Genomic DNA, 21,554 nt, shown 5'->3' with positions numbered 1-21,554 from the left:
AAAGGCTGACATTAATCATAATGTTAGCTTTTCCCGTTCCTGCTGGGCTGCGTTTCAGATTTGTGGGTGGACATGGCAGTCACATGAGCACTAACAGACAGACTGAATGGAACAAAGGGTTTAAAATGCCACCTGAGAAAAGCTAGGGTACGAGGCTCCCAGCCACAGAGCAGGAAGTAAGTTCTCGCTGGTGTCATTGTCTCCTCTGTGCCAGGGGGTGTTTGTCCAAGAGGGGAGCGTCCGGGTGAAGGAACCTCTTCTTCTGCTAATTCATAGTTTTTTTAGGAGCACTAACAGACAGACTGAATGGAACAAAGGGTTTAAAATGCCACCTGAGAAAAGATAGGGTACGAGGCTCCCAGCCACAGAGCAGGAAGTAAGTTCTCGCTGGTGTCATTGTCTCCTCTGTGCCAGGGGGTGTTTGTCCAAGAGGGGAGCGTCCGGGTGAAGGAACCTCTTCTTCTGCTAATTCATAGTTTTTTTAGGTTTTTTCTTTTTTCTCTTTTCTTTTTTTTTTTTTTTGAGCAGTTTTTGCTTTACAGAAAAATCGAGCAGAGCACAGAGTGCCCATGAACCCACGCTTCTGCCTCCCCCCGACTCCGGCCCCCCGTTTATTAACGCCCCGCATTGGTGCGGTGCATGAGCAAGGCACCAATCAACGAGTTATGATTAAATGAGTCGCGGTCCGCCCTTGGTGCTGTGCGTTGTCTGGGTGTCGACCAACATGCGACCCGCCATGTGTACCCACCGCTGTGGCAGGATCAGGCAGAGTAGGGTCACGGCCCTAAACACCCCGCGATCCCCCTGCTCGTTCCTGCCTGCCTCGGACCGCCGGCCAGCACTGGCCTCTTACTAAATGTGTTTATTTATTGTTACGCCCCGCGCTCCTGTGTGCTCACCATATTGTGATAGCGTGAAGCTGCCCCGTCTGCACTAGATGCTCCAGACATATTTGTTGAATAAATATTTGCATGGCTGCATGAACAATCAGTTTTGCAAGATTCCTTATCCAGCACATCATCATTACGAGAAGACAGTTTCGTACAGAGATGTGCTGAGTGGGCACTGGACGTATTCTTGACCCAGATACCATCTGGGTGGAAGCTGAGCCGGAGACTCGGAGGCCAGTGCTCGCGCGAGGCACAGCCGGGCCTCGGGCGGCGGGGAGGACCTGGGGGCGTGTGTTGGCTCTGTGCTGACGGCCTTAGAGGGTCACAGGCTCACCTGTGTTCCCCACCTGAGCAAAACACACAGGTGCTTCTGAGTGAGGCTTGCAGGGGGACCTTCCCCAAAAGAGCAGCATAACTCTAATTTATTTCTGTTGTTCTAAGTTTTCTTACCTCTCCACGTGAGCAGTTCTATGTACTTTTAATCACGGGATTGTCGTTTAAACCTATTTGATTTTATTTCTTCAAATTAGCGTGTTCTAGTTTGTTCAGCTACTCTTCTCTTGGGCCAGTTTGTGTGGTTTCCTGATATTTCTGTTTTCTAAATTATTTTTCTCGTTCGGGTGACTTCCTTGGGGCATCGTTCAAGGAGTGAAATTACTGCAGTCTCACGGTGAAATTTTTAAATTTCATGGTGATTTTTCAAAGTCCCATGCTCTGCTAGGAAAGGGTAATAAGGCAAAAACAAAAAAACAAAAAAAACTTTTTACATTGACCTTTTCTCAGTGTCTTTTCCATCCATCGTTGCACGGGGAGCGCCGGGTTATTCTGAGAATGCGCAGTCATCGGAAGGTCCCTTCGTAAGTGCGGCCGCAGTGGGTTTCTTGTTATTTCGCCTCCATTGCAGAAAAACATCTTATAACCGCTCTCCCTGTGTTTTGGGAGCCTGCGTGGTTGCGGGCAGGAGGCCGACTGTCTGTCTGAGAGACACCGTGCTTTAGATGGGGGGGGCTTGTCCCCAGTGTGACGACACGGTTTGCTCTGTGGAGTCGGCGAGCGGGCCTGCGGAACTCTGGCTGCTGTGTGGCCTGGAGACGGAGCCTGGGCTTTGCAGCCTGAGACTCGGTTCGGTCCCAGCACCGCCTGTTAGCAGCTGTGTCACCACGTGAGCCTTGCAAACGACGTGCCCGCTTTAGTGGCACAGGGTGGGAGCTCAGCACATTATCGCTGTTTTCAATTCCTTGCACGGACGTGGCCAGATCTTCTCTATTTGAACTTCTGGCATCCATCGGTGTTCAGAGTGACCCCTGCGAAGGTTACTCTGTGTCGGGAGATGCTCCTTGTGCTGTTTAAAGGAGACACGAGCCACAGCCCGGGCGCCAGGCGCCGCGCTGGACCACGCGCGATGCCCCCGCGGTGTGCGGGTGCCTCGAGCAGCAGCGCGCCCCGCTGCGAGGCACTCGCACTGAGCCCGGTGGGCGTTTCCTGGTGTACCGAGCAGGCTGCTTGGTGATGGATGGGGAGGTCTCACGTGTGGGTGAGGATTCCGCCTCTCGTGTAGGCTGCGTGTCGTGGGGTGGCTCCCAGGTCCCAGGCTGGGACGGGCTACGAGGCCTTGACACGCTGGCCCACCCGCAAAAGGGAGAGCAGTTGTCCAAGCAAGGGTGGCTTGGCTTCCCGCTCCCCTCGGCTGCGTCCAGTTAGCCGCACACACACGACCCGGACCGTGTCTTTATCGGTGCTGTTCTCCACGTGAAACCGCAGAGGGAAGGTGACAAGGGCTGTGCTTCTGCGACAGGGCCTTCCCTCCGTACCAGCGCGTGCTCTGGATGAGCACTGGCTTCCACGGACGAGGGTCTCAGAGGATGTCGTATATAAATCACTATGTAAACATAAACGCCTCTCTGTGTGAAACTTCTCTTTCCATATGTGGATTTCTGGAACCGAGGCAGACGGAACTTAGCCAAGAGACCGAGAAAGGTAGACGCGCTACGACCGAATCTCCCTCACCTTCTAGGCAGTTTATAACTCGAGAGACATATTAGATGCAGCACCCGAGAAGCGACTCTGTTTAAGCATAGCAAACACCGAAGTCGCTAAGCGGGTCGCGCTGTTGTTGGCTTGGACTGACCGTTCCTCAGATCGAGCAGGCCCGGTGCTCACGGTCGTTCTCAGCCGGGCTGGGGCCAGGGGCATCTCGTTGCCCAGTGTTGTAGGTTCTGACCTCAGGCCCAGAGAACTCAGAACCTGGAGGAGGAACGAAAAGGCCCCCGAGAGCCGGGAGTGGAAGTATGCTGGGAGATAAGGGACGGTATGACATCTAGCCTTGGGGGACAGGAGCCCAGGGGCTAGAGGTTAGAAGTGGACCGATGGGGCAGGGAGGAGGGTAGAACTGAGCTCATCCCCAGCACCGCCCACTCCCAAGACGGTGGTAGAGAAGGACACGTCACTTCTGAATTAGAACATGACAGGGTGTTGGGGTCTGTCACCTGTCACATTGGTGGTCCTCTGAGCGAGAAGCAGTTCTGCCTTCAAAAGCATGTGGACTGAAGCAGGAGTAACACATGGACGCGAAGGGGTGGAATAGAGGAGAAGTGGAGGGCTCCGCACCCCAAGAACCCCTTTCTTAACCTTTAATAAAGACCGTAGCCCTAGAAGGCACCTTAGTTGGCGAGTGAATGCGCTGCATTATTGCCGTCTCATCGTGAACCCAGACTTCTCTTTTCTTCGCTCCAACGTGAAGACGAATGGGATACTGTACCTAAAATAATGTAAACGCTTCAGTGAGATTTAATGAAATGAAAAGAGTCATCCATTGGGGGGGGGAAATCGTAACCCTAGACATATTTCACAAATAATTAATTGCTGATCGTTTTTACGTGACACCTATTGCTCGAAGGAACATACGTTTTCTCTCCCACCGGGGCTCGTTTGCATGGAAGCGCGTGCGTGGGTTTCTGAGTATCATCTCGGGGGGCCCGTTTCCCTTACGATTGTGCCGTTTGGGTCACATCCGATAGGCAGGCAAACAGCCGTGGGTTACTGCGCACCCGCGTGGCAGTGAGGGGTGCTCTGAATTCCCACTCACCTCCTTTTCTTCCCAGTTCTTTGGCAACATCAGAAACTGACTTGTGGCGTCTTCGAAAAGCCGCTTAAAACGTGATGCTCTGCTCTGAGTTTGAAACGTGCTTTTATGCCGAAGTGTACGGAGCGTCGTACCTTGCCGTGGATGCGTCTGCCGTGCCAGGCACTGTGCTGCACGCCCGTGACTTCTCCATTTTAGCGTTTAAAATAAGCCTGCAAGAGAAATGTGGCGGTTCCGTTTTACTGGGGAGGAAAAGCAGGACCAGAGAGGTGGGGTGACTTCTCCAAACTCACAGAGCCAAACCCCACCCGAGCCCAGAGCCGCGCGCGGCCGACGCCGTGTCTCCAGCCTCTTCATTTAGGGTCAGATGGAAAGAGCAGATGGTGTCAAGTGTCCAACAATAAGAGCAATGAGGACATCCGTGCCGGAGGCAGGAGGACTGGCTCCGCTTCCCGCCTCTTCTTTCCAGCCTTTTCTGCCTTTGGCAGACACCCCCCCCCCTTCCCCCGCCACGTTTCCTCCTTGATCCTGTTCGAAACCTCTTCCCTGGTGAAGTCATTAAGTCCCGGGCTTTCATTTCACTTCGGTCCATAATTTCGATGGAACCACATGTGCCGATGTGATGGGAATGTTATGGAATTCTCTGGACAGCAGGAGAATTGTGGGGGGTGGTTGAGTGTGTTTGTTTGAAATGGAAAGACCAGGTGTGGGGGCGAGAGATAATGGACAAAAAATAGAATTTTTTTTTTTTAAAGCGAAGACTAAACCTACACTTACGGAAAAGAGTTCTCTTCCCATGAGAGCCTCTCAAAGTATTTTACCATTGCCACATACAGAGGTTATTCTCAGACTGATGAGCTGGGACCATCGGGAAGCCAACCGGACTGGCCAGGCTAGCAGAACCACGTCCCCAGCACGGCGCTTCCGTGCCGGCTCTGATGCTGGGTCCGTGCAGCCAGGGGCACAGCCAGTAGACAGAGTGATTCTGTGAAGATAAGTTATCGCAGGTGAGGAGCCAGAAGGAGACAGGCCAGCGCACCTGAAGATCGGAGGCGATTCGGACGCTGTTCCGGACCGTAAATTCCACCTCCGTTCTCCTCAAACTCAAATTAGAGCTAAATTAGAGCATTCGTTCTCGGGGTTATTGGCCGGTGCCTCAGGATTTTCTTGTTTTTCTCGGCTTTTCACTTCCACATGCAGCCCTCAGGTAGTGACAATCTAATGCAAAAAACAGAGGTTTTAATAGATTTTCATCATTTGGACGCTACTGTCCTTCCCCGCTGATGGAAAGGCAGTTCCTGTAAACATTCTCATTTCAACAGGACCTCATTATGTGTCATGTGCAACAGGCAGGAACAATCGTATCTGATATTTTAGGTTTATTTGCCTGAACATAATAGGGGATCATTTTTCTTTTCAGACTGGAATGATGAGTCTTCCCTAAACTAAAGGAAAATCTCCAAGCCCGAGGAAGCTTCGGTGTTTGATGTACAGCATGTATTTCTTTAAACTACCTCCTTAATGTTTAGGTTTTAATTTTTAAAATGCATGCAGGTTTGTATACAAACCTACAGACAGAGGATGAATGTTTAATAATTGATCGTATATGTTATTCATAGGCCATGTTTGGCTGTCAAAAGGAAGTGATTTTAATTCATAATATTGTGTCACGTTCTTCCCCACCAGGAGGCCAGTCACGCAAGCTTGGCCATCCACACATCTTTGCAGATTCACAAATCCAGAATGGAACGTTTTTCAGAGCAGCCTACCTTGCTTCGTTGAGGAGGGTAGATTAGTATTGAAACATCCAGAAAGGGCCACTTGCCTTTTCAGAGTCCATTTTCCTGTTTTTGAAGGACAGATGAAAACAGATAGATGCAAACCAAACAGATGTTTATGCAATATCTCTCACTTCACTAAGTCCTTCAACCCCTCACTGAGTGCCATTTGCTCTTATTTTAGGTATAATCTAAACCTAGGAAGAAATCAGAAGAGCTTACGTGACCACAGGGAGTTTAAAAACTTAATAGCAGCAAGAAGAGACAGTAAAACAATTATATGGCCAAGTAAAGGCTGCTTAACAGAGGATAGCTCTTCTCACAGATTTTAGACTTCTGAGCTTTCAAAATTATCAAACTCTAAGACAAAAGAAAGGCCAAGTCATTTGTGTGACAGCAAACTACCCCCACACACCAGCAGCCCCAAGAGACAGGTGTGCCCTAGCATTGCCTGGTCGGTGTGACCAGCTGCACACCTGCGGAAAGATTCACCTACACACCATACCACACACCAACTGTCACAACGTCGGAGGGCATCCGACACATGATTTAGGAATATTTATCCAAATGCATGTACAGAGGTATTCTGGAGGCTTGCACAAGCCAACCCAAGTTATCTGGAAAGCGACATTTTTTGGTGACAGCTTGATCCTTCATAAAGGGAGGGTGGGGGGCAGATGAGGATTCTCCCCCTATCTTCTCGGAAATGCAATTCTGGAGTTCTTTCATCTTCCTGGGATTCTTGCTGCCTTCTGGGTCTTTCATGTGTAAACACTTACATGTGCTAAGGGCTGGTGGGGGAGGACGGGGAGCACCCTTTGCTGGTGACTCATGTGCCCTATGGAAGTCCCCTGAGCAAATGAGCTACTCTGGATGAGCCTAAAGAGTTAACGCGCTTCCCAAAGCCTCCGATTTATTATTCCAGAAGACTAATTTACTCACTAGAAGGATCTGGGTGACTGCGAACACATTGGTAGCCTTACAAAGATCAGTCCTATTTTAAGATTAAAAGTACAAAGCAAGAGCTGGAAAGTCATTAAAAGCTGACAGTCGGTTTTCCGTTTTCGAGAGTATTCATTAAAAGGTTCCTGTTGCACAAGGAACAAGAAATAGCTCGGGATCGTGGCGCCGTGAACCGTGTCGGGCGGGGGAGGTGTGTGGGGGATGGAGCATCACTAGCCGGTGCTGGGGGAGTTAGGTGACAAGGGACGTGTTTCCCAGCCTCTCCCCTCTCCATGCGTACGCTGCAGGGCCGAAGGCCCTGGCGGGCCCCAGAGGAAGTGAGCTCATGTTCTGCTGCACGAAGCTGAGTCACGTGGCCGGGCACGGCACAGCTGTTCCCTGCTCCGCCGCTGCACCCCTCTCTGCGCCGCCCCCGGGGTCACTAGAGAGGGTTTCCTGGACTCTCTCCCCGTCACGGGTTACGAAAAGCATAAGCGAGTCTAAGAAGCGGCCAGCTGTCTCTGGCACACTTTCCTCCCAGCAGCGACGACGTGAGCAGAGTGCGGTGCAGGTGTGGGGTCCGGGCCGGGTGCCGGAAGGACCCCAGGTGCACCTGTGTGCCCTGCGGAGCTCGCCGCCCTCCCTTCCTGCCTCGCGTTGGCAGCTTAGCCCTGCCCCCATCACCTTTCCACAGGTGTCCTTCTCCGCCTCAGAGCCGTAAAGTAGCTTTTGCAAATCGCCATCATCGAGTTTGACGCTGGAGGTTTGCAGCCTGTGTTTTAAAAAGTCACGGAATGGATAACTGAAGAGTTAATACCGTGGTCAGGACATTGTGGCGTTTGGTAAAAACAAAAAACAAAACAAAATAAGAAACACGAGTTGTCGCCATGCCTTCTGTGATTTTCCGAACTTTGCATATTGTTTTAAATACAAAGAGTTGTTCCACGTGAAGCAGGCTCTGGGAGGGGGTGCAGCCGGGAGGCGGGCGGGGGATGCAGCTCGTGGTGTGGGACGCGGGCTGGCCGAGGGGTCCATCTCCCCGCACCAGACATCACAGCTTTAAGTAACTACAATGTACGACCAAGATTTCCAGAGCCCGGTTAGCTCAGAACCCATCGTAACAAATTATCTTTAGCATCTCACCGAGGCACCTTTTCTCACAGTCAAGTTTGGTTTGCTGAGCTACATGAAAAGGGCGGGTCACAAACTTTGATTCTCACACTGATATCAGGAAAATAACATGAATCCTTCGTCCCCACTGGGTCGGAACCAAGCCCACGCCGAGCGGCTTTCATTTTCTGTGGACGGACTCACATTTGTGTATGGACGTCAAGTGAGATGTCACACAGCCTCAGCTACCCCACAACCCAGCGTCAGTGGGCTGGCGTAGATGCAGTGAACCCTAGGGGATGTCTGAATGGAGTTCCCCAAAATCCTGGCAGGGTACCCCAAAAGTTATCTACATGCTACCTCTGTGGCCACAGAGGTTCGATCTCTCTCTCTCTCACACACACACACACAGACACACACAGACACACACAGACACACACACACACACACAATCTCGTTCCTGGACTTTCCCATAGGCTACTTTGAGAAAAGCTTTCAGCGGCACCTACATCCCGCACCAAATGCGGAATCACCTGATGTGTCTTTTAACCTCGTGGACAGCGGTGCGAGCTGCGTTATTTTTCAAACGCCACACTCGAAAAGCCCTTGAATACAAATATGCTTAGAAAAACAAGTTTTAAGTTATTTAAAAGGAGAATGAGGCTACATGTCTTATCCCGCCTTTCACCAAAGGTTACATTTTCTCGGTCTCAGGCTGCATCTAAGGGAGGTGGAAAAGAATACACTGTTTTGTTTCGTTTTGTTTTGTTTTCTGAGTAATGGAGCTACGGTTTCGCCTGCCTTTTCAGGACACAGTACCTTCCTTGCTTCTGGTAGACAGGCCTGGGACTGGACGACTAAAATTGCTCTCTCCTGAGGCCACGGATATCATCGACTTAACTTATTCTCTTTGCGGGTTTGTAAAAATCGCCAGCTTTTCCGCCTCAGCAAAACCTCTGCTGCCTAAATTACAGAGCAAAGTTATCCATCCATTGCTGGAAGATGGCCACGACTAGAGAGAAAAAGAACCAAGCGTGGAACTTCTTACCTAATTTCCACTTGGGGTGCTGGGATTTAAATACACACACAAATGCGTAATCGGATAAGAGTGGTGGTGGCCTTTCATCAAATGCCGAGATGCTGGCGTTAGGACGGGACTCGGCGATCTCCAGTCCAGTGGCCTCTCAGAGACGATGGGATTGGGGCACACGTAGCCATCAATTTGCAAATGACCCTCCAGTCCTCCAATCTGTGCCGTGATTCACAGCTAGTCCCGGCGTCAGAAGCAACTGCACAAACACGTGCAAGAAGAAATCACACGCGGGCTGCACGCTCTCCTCTCGCTCTTCCTGTCCGTAGACGGAGTAATTCGATCGGCCGTCACCTTTCATCCTCGTACCAGTCTCGCAGAAAGGGAAGGAGGTGGAGAAAAGGGAAAGAAATAAACAAAACTGATGGGCTTTCTTCCCAGAAAGATCTTCGTTAATCCCAGCTTTATAAAGTTTTGCTTTATTCCATGGCAACCTGGGCATACACATGGCCCCTGGATGCTTCGGGAGCTGGGAGCAGGTGAGGTCTGTGCCAGGCCTGTCGCGGGGCCTGGCGAGCCCCAGCATTACAGTGCTGTGCGTCTGTTATTCCGTCTATGTCTTGGCCTTGGCGTTGAGACCGAGAAGGATCTTCCTAAAACCAACCACTGAGACAGAGCAGACGCTGCTCAGGCAGCTTCCAGCGCTGTTTGGGAGAAAGTGGAAAGGAATTTGGAGAATTCGTGTTATGTTCAAAAGCAGGACGGATGCCATTAATTGCATGCGATAGTGGAAAACTCATAAAAGATAGAAATGCGTGTGCTTATTTCCAAAGTCGACCTCGTATATTTTTTTGTGTTAAGGTTTTTGGGGGCAAGAAGAAACCATCGTTTTGAATATATAGGCTTCCGCTTGCCTTCTGTTACTTGTAATTGTGTTTTACCTATTTTTTTTTTTAATTCAGAATCTTCAAGAAATAAATGGAAAGTTTTCTCAGGTTTTTCATTTTTGAAAAGAGAATTGAAAGCGGGTGGCTTGCGTCTGTTAACAGAGAGGGCCCAGGTCATTCTCGCCCTCCCGCCCATCCTGACGTGCTGGCCGAGTCAGGGCGATGCGTCTGCTGTTCAGTCTCGCCGTCTCTTTCAGAGTGCGAACGTTCTTCCTTTCTAAGTCATCTTCCCAACACGCACGTGCGAGTCTGTGTGCGTGCGTGTGTAGCTCGCAAAGACTCTAAACAGGTATATTTCTGCTTAATCTGTCTGGAACTTTCTAATCTGTCTGGAACTTTCCTTTCAAATCACTACAGAGTCACACGATTCTCTCCAAACTATACATGAAAGAGGAAGAAAAACCAGAATTTATTTTAGAAAGATGCACTCAGCACATTTAGGTTCTATCTTATTCGAAGATGTTCCAGAATGTAGCTTATATCTTTAAGGACAATGAACACAGTTTTCTGGACGAGGCGAGGGAAAATATTCCGTAACTTAGCAACGTAAACAGAATGCGGCCGACGCGGCAGCCTTGGATCAGAAAGCGGCAGAGAGAAGTCAGTGGCGGGACACCTCCCGTGCTCTGCAGGCGGCAGCCCCGTCAGCTCTCTCTCCAGAAGGTGCACCACAGAAACACGTGTGCGTGACCGAAAATCCCTGGCCAGAACTGCAGCTCTCACTGCAAGTGACCCGCAGGAAAGGGGAAAGTTTATACTTCCTAAAGTTCAAAGGCAACCTCAACGCTCATTGCCATAGCATCGGTTAAGTGTCCTGGTTATTTCCAGCAACGCAATTTGGGACTTTCTTCTTCAAGGAGCTCTGCAGACTTTTGCATGTACAACGTACAGTGGATTTTAGAACTTTATCTGGGGCGTCGCGGCACGGTGGGAAAGGCACATCCGTCAGAGTCAGGCGAATGAGGCTCAAACCCCAGCGCTCCCACCGCCCCGTGTGGGGTTCCAGTAGGTTCCTGAAGCTGTCTGCACCTGCGTTTTCTTGTGGAGACCGAGGAGCTGGTGACGGGACTTACCTCAGAGGGCTGAGGTGTGGACGAGGTTCGCTAGTGGCTGTGACATGGGGCGGAGCGTGGCCCATGGTGTGCTGGCTGCTGTCATTATTATCCCGGGCATGGTTTCTTTCTTTTTTTTTTTTTTTAAGGAGGTGACTCTTCCTTGCAAAGGCACCAACCACACAGGACACTTTCACACCAGCTCATTGATCCGCTAATCGTGTGCCCTAGTAGGACCGGGCACGGCCGTGCAATCATTTCGTGACTTCTGGCTGTACCACAGTCCCTGGCTTCGCTGTCTTTGGATAAAAACCGACAGACGCTTTTGATAATCTTCTGTTTTGTCTCCTTTTCTGTCCCTTAAAGAGAGCCCTTTAAGGAAGAGCGACAGCTACTTGAAGGTGTCAGAAGTCTTGTGATATCTCCACGGGATCCTGTTTTCCTTCCTTGTGTATCGTCCAGCTGCTGAAATGCTGTCAACAAAGGACTTCCTTGATTACTGCCTGTTTGAGGCACGTGACTGCAGTTCAGTTCCTGACAGTCCACCTGAAATTTCTCATGTGAACGTCTCATTACTTTTAGACAAGAAACACTCGGGCCGTGCTGTGTCTCGTCATCCTGGGCGGCCACGCCCTCAGCCAGTCACCTGACCAGTTTCCATCCCTCCCCTCCCCACCCCCTCCACGATGCAAACACCAGCTTCTCAGTCTTGTCTCTGTAATTTAACCATTTAATTACCTAGGACCTTTCCAAATACTGAAGGACGTACCTCAATTCAGACGTGTCCAGGGGTGAGCGAAGGGGGTGGGTGAAGCTGGGGGCCGCGTGGTCCGATGGTCGAGTCGCCACCTGACTGGCGAGTCCTGCCAACCAGCCGTGCGGCCCCCGCAGCTCACCTCTCGGCCTGAAACAGGCGTTAGTGCTGTTCGAGGGGGATTTTCGGTGAGAATAAAATCAAAGACTCACTGAAAGACGTTCGCGGGGTATGTGGGCGAGGCGCGGTCACCGTGGGTGCTGGGGGCCGCGTGGTCCGATGGTCGAGTCGCCACCTGACTGGCGAGTCCTGCCAACCAGCCGTGCGGCCCCCGCAGCTCACCTCTCGGCCTGAAACAGGCGTTAGTGCTGTTCGAGGGGGATTTTCGGTGAGAATAAAATCAAAGACTCACTGAAAGACGTTCGCAGGGTATGTGGGCGAGGCGCGGTCACCGTGGGCGAGGCGCGGTCACCGTGATCCAAGGCCCTGCCCGGCGCGGACACCGCGACGTCAGGAGCACGTTGTCGCAAGCTCCCGGCCCACGACGGCGCGTGGGCTCACAGCTCGTATGTGGCCTGCAGGGAAATGAAATGTGTATTATTTCATAAAGTTCAGCGTGAACTCTGTTTTGAATTTACATTCCGTGTTGGCTCTTAGCTGCTGTTCAGAGCATCTCTACCTACTTGACCGCGCTTCTCCCCATGAGGGGACCAGGGGACAGAGGCGAAGCGCTGCCTGCAGCCCTCCGATCTCGTTCTGTTCTCTCGCCGCCCTGGTAATGACACAAGGACATCCACACCTGTGTCAGGGTTGCTTTCCCCGCCTGTAAGATGTTATCAGCTCTGTAGATATAGAAAAAGCCAATAGGCTATTTACTCTGTCACTTAGTCAAGCAATTAAACACAGTTTCCTCGTGAGACTGCGGCTGTGCGATCTCTACGAGACATAAGTTTTCGGCAAATTATAATTAAAATCCTGCTTACGTCTCTTTCTCTCAAGAACTGAAATAATCATTTCTTCGATTTGGTTAAAAGGGCCACCCCTCCCACCTAGGGTGGAAAGGCAGGCACAGGGCAGCCATACTTTCGACGTGGCCTAGAGCTTACAGTGGAGGCACCTTGCGCGGTGGCCTGGGGATCCCCAGTGGCTGTCTCGTTCACACCCTCTCGTTCTCTTCGGAGTACGCGGCCACGTTCTGTTATTTCTGCAGTGCTGTGGCTCGTTGTAAGGTATAGGCCATTAAATCAGGCAGAAAACAAAGAGGCTAGCTCCCCGCCCTGCCCAGCTGCTCTGAGTCATGCTGAAAACATCTCAGTATATCTGTTTGGACAAAGAGTCCGCATCCAGAGCCACGATAAACTTCTGGGAGGACCACACGTTCGTTCGCTAGGAGATCCCATTTTGATTCCCCTCCTGGCTGATCCGTGGCTTCGTGATTTTGTAGTCTTGCTACATTCACACCCTGGCTGTCTCCAGAGTAGACCCGGAGGTCGGCAGGCACCATGTCATCAGATAGAGCCCTGGCTCACAGCCCTCATCCGGTTAGTGTATACAAGATAGAAACAGAAAGTGTAAGAAATGACCTCACAGTCCTTCACTCAATGTGAAAGCTCACTCAAAGTCTCTGCAGAATTATTTCTGAGACTAAGATAGACGGTTTAAAGATATCTCATCATTTTAAACATCATCTTGCCTGTTTCCCAAATGCCTGATGCTTTTACCTAGGATGTATGGTATTGATAAAGAATATCTAATATTTAGGAATGCGTATTTTCTTATCATAAACTACTGCTCCTACAAACTGACCTGGTCACAGAAGTCGAAAGAAATTCGTGATCATAATTTGGAAGCCGATTAGATGGCGGCATCACGATTCTTTTTTCTTGAGGTGGCTGAGGACTCGATGGCTCACCTATCATTCTAATTACTAAATAAAGAGTTTTCTTTGGAAAGCTATTTCAACAAAGAACATTTTCATCCAGAATTTGACCCTTGAGATTGTAAGGTATTTTAGAAATCTACTTTAGACATCTTCGATGCAGGCTCCTACCAAAACAGTCACATTAATGGAAAATTGATACAAAAACATCAAGAAAACATGTCACACTACTAGCAAAATAACTTCGTCACCCTCTTTTTAATTAATTTATTTCTACTAGCAAAATAACTTCGTCACCCTCTTTTTAATTTATTTATTTATTATTATTGCTTATGCCTACAGCACCTGGTCTTCCCAGGTGGTCTCCCATCCAAGTACTGACCAGGCCCGACCCTGCTTAGCTTCCAAGATCAGACATCGGGCTTGTTCAGGGTGGCATGGCCGTAGACCAGGGACCGTGGGTCCCCTGGGGTGTGAACCCAGGACCTTCTGCGTGTAAAGCAGACGGGCTCACCGCTGCTCTATGGAACCACGTCCGCCCTCTTAAAACTTTTAAGGAACATTTTTGTAAGTGGCTGAATAGAAGGCCAAGTAAATAGGTAGCTGGAAGCAGCATCGAGCTGTCAGAGCAGGGTCACGTGCTTGTGGCCTGCAGCCCTCTAGGGCTAGGAGCAAATGGACACAGTAGAGGCAGAGTGAAAAGAAACCGGTGTGTTCAATAACGTCGCCAACCAGAGGACACCGTCCGTGACGACCCGGGCTTCGGTCACCTCTGCACCTCATCCTCCTCTTGCGATGATCGAAGCCCCCGGCCCCTCGGACCTGCAGCCGGGGTCGTCCTGCTGGCCCTTCCTGTGGGGGTCATTTTGTCGAGGGAGCTGCACACGTGAAGACAGAAGTCCTTGTCTTCGGGTTTTTATACGCGCAGCGGTTGATGTGGGGTTTCAGACCTAGCAACAACAATAACACAAACAAACACGCAAACAAACAAACAAAAAAAAAACATGTATTTCGGAACAGATCAGTCAGTCCGAAGCTTTCCTCAGATCTGGTCACACTCACATCCCAGCGGATACACAGCCGTGTCCCTCCCAGATCTTGGGGACACATCTTCTTGGACCCGATGACCGTGGGCCACCTGGAGCTCGGGTCCCTCCGACGCGGACGCTGCAGCAGGCAGAGCGGCCGCAGCAGTGAGGACACATAATCAGGGGACGCGTGTCCCGGCACAGCGCAGTCTTCTCTGGCACGCTCCGGGCTGCACGATGTACTCTGGGGCTGGAACGCTTTCTTTCTTTCATTCGGTTTGTAAATAGGATCGTACAAAAATCCATGCAAATCAACTCTCCAGATCAGAATTTGCTGAGCTGAAAAAGACCCTTAAATTAGATGGGCTGGCTTTCAGCGGGGGGCGGGGGGGCGGTAATGTAACTGCAGAACTGTGCCTTAAAAAAAAAAAGACAAATGAGCACATTGCAGGATAATTTCCATTCGACTGGAGATGTCCAAGCCTGTTTATTACTTCGGTTGATTGTCCTTGCCCACTTGTCCAGCCAGCCTAGCGCTTACACATCAGTAATCGGTGACAAAGGGGACATTTGATATGAAAACATCTCCTTTAAGGTCGATGAAACTTAAAACTGTTTATCGTGACGTTCCGTTAGCGTTATTTCATCAGCCGGAAGTGTATTCAAACCCGAGCTGTTTGTGAGCTTGAATTACTTTTTCGCGTGGCATCCCTTGCTCAAATTCTGAATTGAAATATGATTCCTGTAATTGGATAAATCGAGAGAAATGGAGACAAATGTTCGCTATCCTTAAAACTCAAGAAAGACTCGTAAGTTGCATGGATGTAAGGAGCCGTAACACGGGGCTCGGAACCCGGCGAACGCTGGTCCCTGGGTCAGAGAGGACCCTAGTACGCGCTGTTCAGCAGATCGTGTTAAGACTATGAAATTCTGTTACCGGGTGGTTAGAACCGGCGGCAACGCGGACACCCGAACTTGAACCGCGTAAGCCTCAGTGCACTGTGGGCGCTGCGTTTTCTGATGTTGGTCTTGTCGTTTACACAGAAAGTGAAAATTTGTCTTCTGTATTTTTTAACTCTGGCAGTGATGAAAATACACGTTGGGGCGTGTGTGCCCCCTTTGGCGTGCCCTGCCTTGCTCCTAGCCTATATAGTCCAGCGAGATTACGATGTAATTAAGGGACAGGAATGTCGGCTTCCGCGTGGCCCTGACCCAGGGTAACCCAGGCGAGGGCAGGGTACAGACCGAACGCTCCAGCCCTGCCTGGGAGCCGGAAAAGGGGCAAGAGCAGGGACTTCAGGTCCCTCTGGGAGAGTGGACACTTCTGGGAGGCCACAGAGACCCCTTGGGGCTAGAGTTGGTGACTTGCTCATGAAAGACACCTTGGACAGGTGCTTTGCCAGAAGCAGCTTCAGCTTTCCTTTTAAACCAGGGCAGCAACAGAGAGCTGGACGTTGTCCCCTGGGCTGGGACTGCAGCCTGGGCTCTGACGCCATCCGGCTCCGCCGTGTTTGGCCAGCAAAGCTTCGCGCGGTTGTCACGTTTCATCAGTCAGACGCTATCGGAGCCCGCTGACGACACTGTGGGTGTGGAGGGGTGGAGGCGGGCGGGCGCCCAAGCTGGCTCTCGTGGGGTAAAGTACACGGTGGCCTGGCTCTCCCGCCTGGGCAGAGGCACGGTCTGGAATAGGCTGATAGGTTCCACATGGCTTTCTAGAAATGCTGGAGTGTTTACCCTTTTCTCCTTCGCGATGCAGTCCAGGCCCTGGACGTCCTGTCGCGTGTGGCATGTGGGGAAGGGAACGCAGAGAAGCAGGGTGACAGCTGAGGGGACCAAGGGCGTGAGGGCAAGTGAGGACCCTGCCCGCCATGCTCCGCATCTTCCCTAAGGCCCACAGCAGTCCAGAGCGGTCCCCCTTTCCAGCTGTCCCGTGAGGCGCCCCACCGTCTCCCGAGGTGCCACGTGCATTTTGAAAGACCCTTTTTCACTTTAGTTTTCACATTACTGAAGAGTATCCTACGAAGCGCCCAGAAGCTTCCTCCTCCCTGTGATCCTGCACCCCGAGGAGACCTGTCTTGACACACTGTTGGTGTCTTTCCACACCTGGAGAGCATTTTGCTATGTGCCCACCAGTCTGGGGACCACTTCCGTCACGTTAGGTGACCGCCGTGGAGGTCCTCTCTCCAGCGGAGCAGCACAGAGGCGGGGGCAGCCGTGGGCCACACTGGAACTCTGGGCCCCAGAGCCTCTCTCTGTCACCTGCGCCTTCTCCACAGAGAAGTCAGCTGAGCTGGGAGACTGTGCAGGATGACGCAGGGACAGACTGAGGTGGAAGACTGGACGCCAACATCCAGGACCGGGCGTAGAAAACGCACCCACGGGTGGGGCGACAGGTGGAGAGGTGAGGAAGATCACCAAGGTGGGGACAGGGCAGGGACCGCCACGTCGGGACAGTGACAGGCAGACAAGGAAGCAGACGCTCTGAAGCTTGGCTGAGCAGGGCAAAGGTAGACAGGGTCCAAAAGCAGAGGGACTGGTGAAGGGTGGAGAGACCTGGTTAGGTGCGGAAAATGATTCAAAAAAATGAACTAAGATGTTCAGTTTGTATATTGCACGTTTTCCCCCCAAAGCTGTGTTCTTCCCATTGTCCTTCCTCCTCCTAGCGCCGGGATTCCGCCAGAGACAGGCCTTGGATCCTGTCTGCATTTAAGTTTCAGATTTGGTTTAGATGCACATGACCGTATTATTTTTTTTTTTTAAAACGAGGTTGCACTAAATATTACTATCCTGATTACGGAGCTTTCTGGGCCCCCTTAGATGTTACCCAAGAGGAGCAGGTGCTGCTTGCTTCCTACCTTTCATCACTGACCTGGCACCGTCAAACCCCAGGAGAGAACAAAGACAGACGCCCCACAGTGGCTGAGGGAGCAGCCCCAGCCCCCGCCCAGCAGAGCCGGCAGCGTTGAGGCTGTGGCCAGAGTGAGCACTGATACCCTGCGAGGGTTCTTTCTGTATTCCGTCCATGCGTCCTGCGTCGGATATGTGGTGTGCAAATATTTACTCCCATCTGTAGCTGGTCTTTTAACCCTTTGACCACAGTCTTTTGCTGAACAAAATGTTTTGATCGTGAAGTCCACATCGTCCGCTTTTTTTCTCTCTTATAGATTGCGCTTTCGGTGTCACGTCTAGGAACTCGATACCGAAGTCTAAATCCTGACGGTTTTCTCTTGTCTCATCTTCTCAGAGTTCTATAGTTTCGTGTTTTAGACGCATGGTCCATTTGGAGCTGCTATTTGCATAATGTGAGGTTTAGGTCAACGTTTACTTGTCTGGCCTCTGACGTCCAGTTGCCTCATCTGATTTCAAAACTCGGTCAGGAGCTCGTGCTCCTTTTTGTTTTGTTTTCAATAAGTGCCAGTCACTGCAACGTGGACTGGTGGGGACAAATGTGCAACATTCCTCCCCGTTGCACTATGACCTAAGGGTGACCCAGTGACATGGATAGTTATCTGGAAGTTGGGGTGCCGGTGGTGATTTTCAGCTCCTCACCCCTTAATAGCTACACACTTACAAACACGCCCTGCAGACAGTGTGTGTCAAAGTATGAAAGGTCAGCCCTGCGTGTTAAACGCTCGAAAAGCCACGTTTCCGTCCAATAGTTTTACAGGTGGAGTTTTTCTTCATGTAAAGCCACAGCTAATCGATTAGAACCGAAAGCGTTTTGAAACGTGCTTCTGGCCCAGCCCCCTGCAGGTAGGGAGTGGACGCAATCAACAGGGCGCTTATCAGTCGCAGCCTCTTGGCAGCCGAGGAAAGGTTATCTTTTGACGTAGTGTGGGCCAGGGACATGTACCCGGCGCACTCGATTCTGGGGACAGTCTCCTGCCTCGTCCACGGCAAGGAGCAGGAGGAGAGTGTGCGCCTGAGCACTGGGACGGGCGTCTTTTTCCTGGGACGCTGCCATGCCCGTTCCATCCCCTGCCGGCACAAAGCCGTCTTGTTGGGACTGGATCCGGCTTCCTTCTTCGCGTGCGTTGGTGACTCCCGACAGAGGCCAGGTCCTCGGGAAGCGGTGCTGTGGTGACCTTGAACCACAATACCCGAGCTCGCCTGCCCTCAGCTGCCTACTACAGTGCAGAGGCAGGAACAGCCTCTGAATGCCGGCTCCTCGGGGTCCCCGTGGCAAAGCGATACTTCCCCTCGGTGAGTGGCCATCACCAAATCGCCCACCAACGAGGAGGGCAGCAGCCGTCTGCACAGCTCCTGGGTGATGGCTAAAAGGGGTGTGGATGAAGAGATCGTTTGCAGCAGTGAAGTTCGTTTGTAAAATCTGCAACTTGTTTTTCTCTCTCCGTATCATTCGTTAGTGTTTCGTTTTTGACTCTATAAGGGATTTTTAAGCCAATCATAGACTCACAAAAAGTTGTCACAGAAAAGGCTCCAAGATAATATTGACTCCAGTGGCTTTCAAACCTGTTTGACCTGACCAAAGTACGAAAAGCATTTAAGAATCTTGCGATATACATATTGCGATGCACGAAGGTTTACAGTATCGCTCTGAGGTCGTCCATTTTCTTTTCTTTCTAGACTATTTATTTTCCTTCGTCGTCTTTGTTAGCCTGTCCTCAGCCCACTAAAATGATTTCACAACACACTGCTGTGTTGAGACCCACAGTGGAAACACCACGCTGGGCATAACCGAGGCCATTAGTGGACGCGTGATTAACCCAAAGGTGTTCAAAGCTGGTCACAAAGCGGCACAGCCCGGATTAGAAAACTGTCACGATGTCACCTATTGCGAAGGGTCTAGGGTCATTCCTGGTACCTCGGTGAGCAGAGAGATGGCCTTGCACCTGCGTGTCTATAGCAGGTGGGTCCTGCACCTGCGTGTCTGTAGCAGGTGGGTCCTGCACCTCCGTGTCTATAGCAGGTGGGTTTTCTCATATTATTCCCCATCCTCCTCTTCTCACTTCTGCCTTCTGCATTTTTCTCATATTTCCTTCAAAAAGATCTTTGTTTTCCTTTCTTTTCCTTTGTCCCCTACCTGTGACTTTACCGCCTTTTGGAGAATTATGTAGAAACAGTTTATTTACACTTAGCTGGTGGCTCCAAGGCTAAAGAGATGGCTTAGACACAGAACCGCCCAGGAGGGAGAGCGCAGGACCGCAGCATTCCCGTTGGGCTTGTTTTTTTCCCTAGAACCTCAAACGAGGATGTGCTCCGTGAAGGATTATTGTCCAGCGTTTGCATTGTCATCTCTCTTATGGACTGTCAGTCCCCAGTCTACGCAGGCCACAGGCCACTCTTCCAGGCTGTTCCAGAAGTCTCCTCTTTCTGAACCCTTCCTAAGATGCCTGGTGGGGGCGGGAGGTTCGGGGCCATCAGAGTGTATTAGTTACCTAGAGCCGATGTAACAAATTACAACAACTGGGTGGCTTACGACGACAGGAATTCATTCTTCAACGGTTCTGGAGGTCAGAAGTCCAAATTCGAGGTGTCAGCAGGGCCGCCTTCCTGAGCTCTATAAAGGAGCACCCTCGCTTGCCTCTTCCTCACTTCCGGTGTTGCTGGCCTTGTAGATGCATCACTCCAATCTCTGCCTGTGCTGTCACTTGGCATTCTCCCATGTGAGTCTGTGTCTGTGTCTTCACATGGCTTTCACTTTGTAGGTCTGTGTCCAAATTTCCCTCTTATTAGGACACTCATTATTGGGTCAGGGCCCAGTCTAATTCAGTATGACCTCATTTTAACTTGATTACATCTTCAAAGACCCAATTTCCAAATATATTCAGAGCCACAGGTACCAGAGATTAGGACTTGAGCATATCTTACTGAACGGTTCAACTCCCAACATGGTCATCGATGCACTCCTCCTTGGGGACTGGAAGTCAGTGATCTGAATGGTAGAAGTATCGCTGGTATCATGGGCAGACGAAGCATATGATCTCTGAGATGCATTTAAAACATCGTGTTCACGTCTTCGGTCTGCAAGCGGTCAGTCAGCCTCGAACTCCAGTAGAGGGTTTTCTGTAGGTTTTCCTCATGACTCACTCCCCTGAGCCCTTGCCACGGCCCAGGGCTGTCATAGATGCCTGTCGCCGTGGTCTAGAGCCCCCTGCTGGACACTGTCTTTGGTGAATGCATTATGAGAAAGAGTGACACGCAGTAGGTCACTCTTACAGGGGCACGAGGACCTATGTGCAGTATAACAAAAAGAGCCACACACACACACACACACACACACACACACACAAACCCTGAGTTTTAAATCACTTCTAAGCCGAGTAGATCTGCTGATGACAATCGAAGATTCCTCTTCCCCCCAGATTGCTACTCCATCAGATCTGTGTTTTAAATATATGTGAACGGACACAAGGCGGCCTGTCATTACTATTTAAATATACCGAGAAGTCTGGTGGAATGAAGTCCACCAGCTCTATGTTACTGAGGCGGGTCAGTAAGTCATCATGACGGAAACGAGTGTCCGGGTTCAGCAAGTACCCAGGTGTTTCAATACAGGAAGTGAGGAAAGGCTGGGAGACACAGGTTGGCCAGATCAGAATCCTGAAACACGGACTGTGATGAATGCGACAGTAAGGAATTTATTCACAGCAAGGTCAAGGCCAAGTCAGCCTCCAAGACACAGGGTGGAAGAAAGCCGGCTTCATGAACGCTCCTGTGGACCATCGCTGGTTTCGTCGGTCATAAGGGAATGAGGGCCCAGACCCCGGTGTTGTCACCAGTCCCACAAACGCCGTGGATTAAAACAGCCACACGCGTCGCCGCGCCGTTTCCACGCCCAGGCTCGCGGTCCTCCTCCGGTCTCCTCCGGGGCGCCGGCAGAATCCGGTTCCTGGGGGTTGTAGGACTGAGGCGCATCGCTCCCGCCGTCCCCAGAGCCCGTCCCCAGCAGGACCGTTTGCGTCTTCGCGGCAGACGACTCCGAGGAAAGGCTCGGCTTTCACCTGTTCGAGTCGGACTCGCCCCAGGTGTCCCTCTCCCTTTTGATTCGGGATCTCGGTGACATCTGCAAAACCCCTTCGCCATTTGCCACATGACCTG

At 51.1% G+C, this 21,554-nt stretch overlaps 2 long non-coding RNA genes and 1 pseudogene across 6 annotated transcripts; all 3 read right to left on the bottom strand.

Moving 5' to 3' along the window:
* Positions 1-293: 293 nt before the first annotated feature.
* Positions 294-11,850, bottom strand: LOC107195686. 5 transcript variants are annotated; one of them, XR_003046338.1, is made up of 6 exons: positions 11,601-11,789; positions 8,851-11,304; positions 5,742-5,816; positions 5,012-5,190; positions 3,976-4,184; positions 294-3,648 (listed from the first exon to the last, which is right to left on the bottom strand). It is a non-coding gene; the product is annotated as an uncharacterized LOC107195686 (long non-coding RNA). The 5 variants fall into 5 exon arrangements; XR_003046340.1 differs by lacking the exon at positions 11,601-11,789 and having other exon boundaries at positions 294-2,194; positions 2,382-3,648; positions 8,851-11,585; XR_003046341.1 differs by lacking the exons at positions 8,851-11,304; positions 11,601-11,789 and adding an exon at positions 11,798-11,850.
* Positions 11,851-13,391, bottom strand: LOC112479760. Its single transcript, XR_003046342.1, has 3 exons — positions 12,692-13,391; positions 12,269-12,427; positions 11,851-12,160 (listed from the first exon to the last, which is right to left on the bottom strand). It is a non-coding gene; the product is annotated as an uncharacterized LOC112479760 (long non-coding RNA).
* Positions 13,392-13,797: 406 nt separating this feature from the next.
* On the bottom strand, positions 13,798-13,913 carry LOC112479813 (annotated as a pseudogene).
* Between the last annotated feature and the right edge of the window lie 7,641 nt (positions 13,914-21,554).

The sequence above is a fragment of the Pteropus alecto genome, unplaced genomic scaffold (assembly GCF_000325575.1).
Source record: "Pteropus alecto unplaced genomic scaffold, ASM32557v1 scaffold21, whole genome shotgun sequence".
In the NCBI taxonomy this organism is placed as follows: domain Eukaryota; kingdom Metazoa; phylum Chordata; class Mammalia; order Chiroptera; family Pteropodidae; genus Pteropus; species Pteropus alecto.
This window is presented reverse-complemented; position numbering and strand designations above follow the sequence as displayed.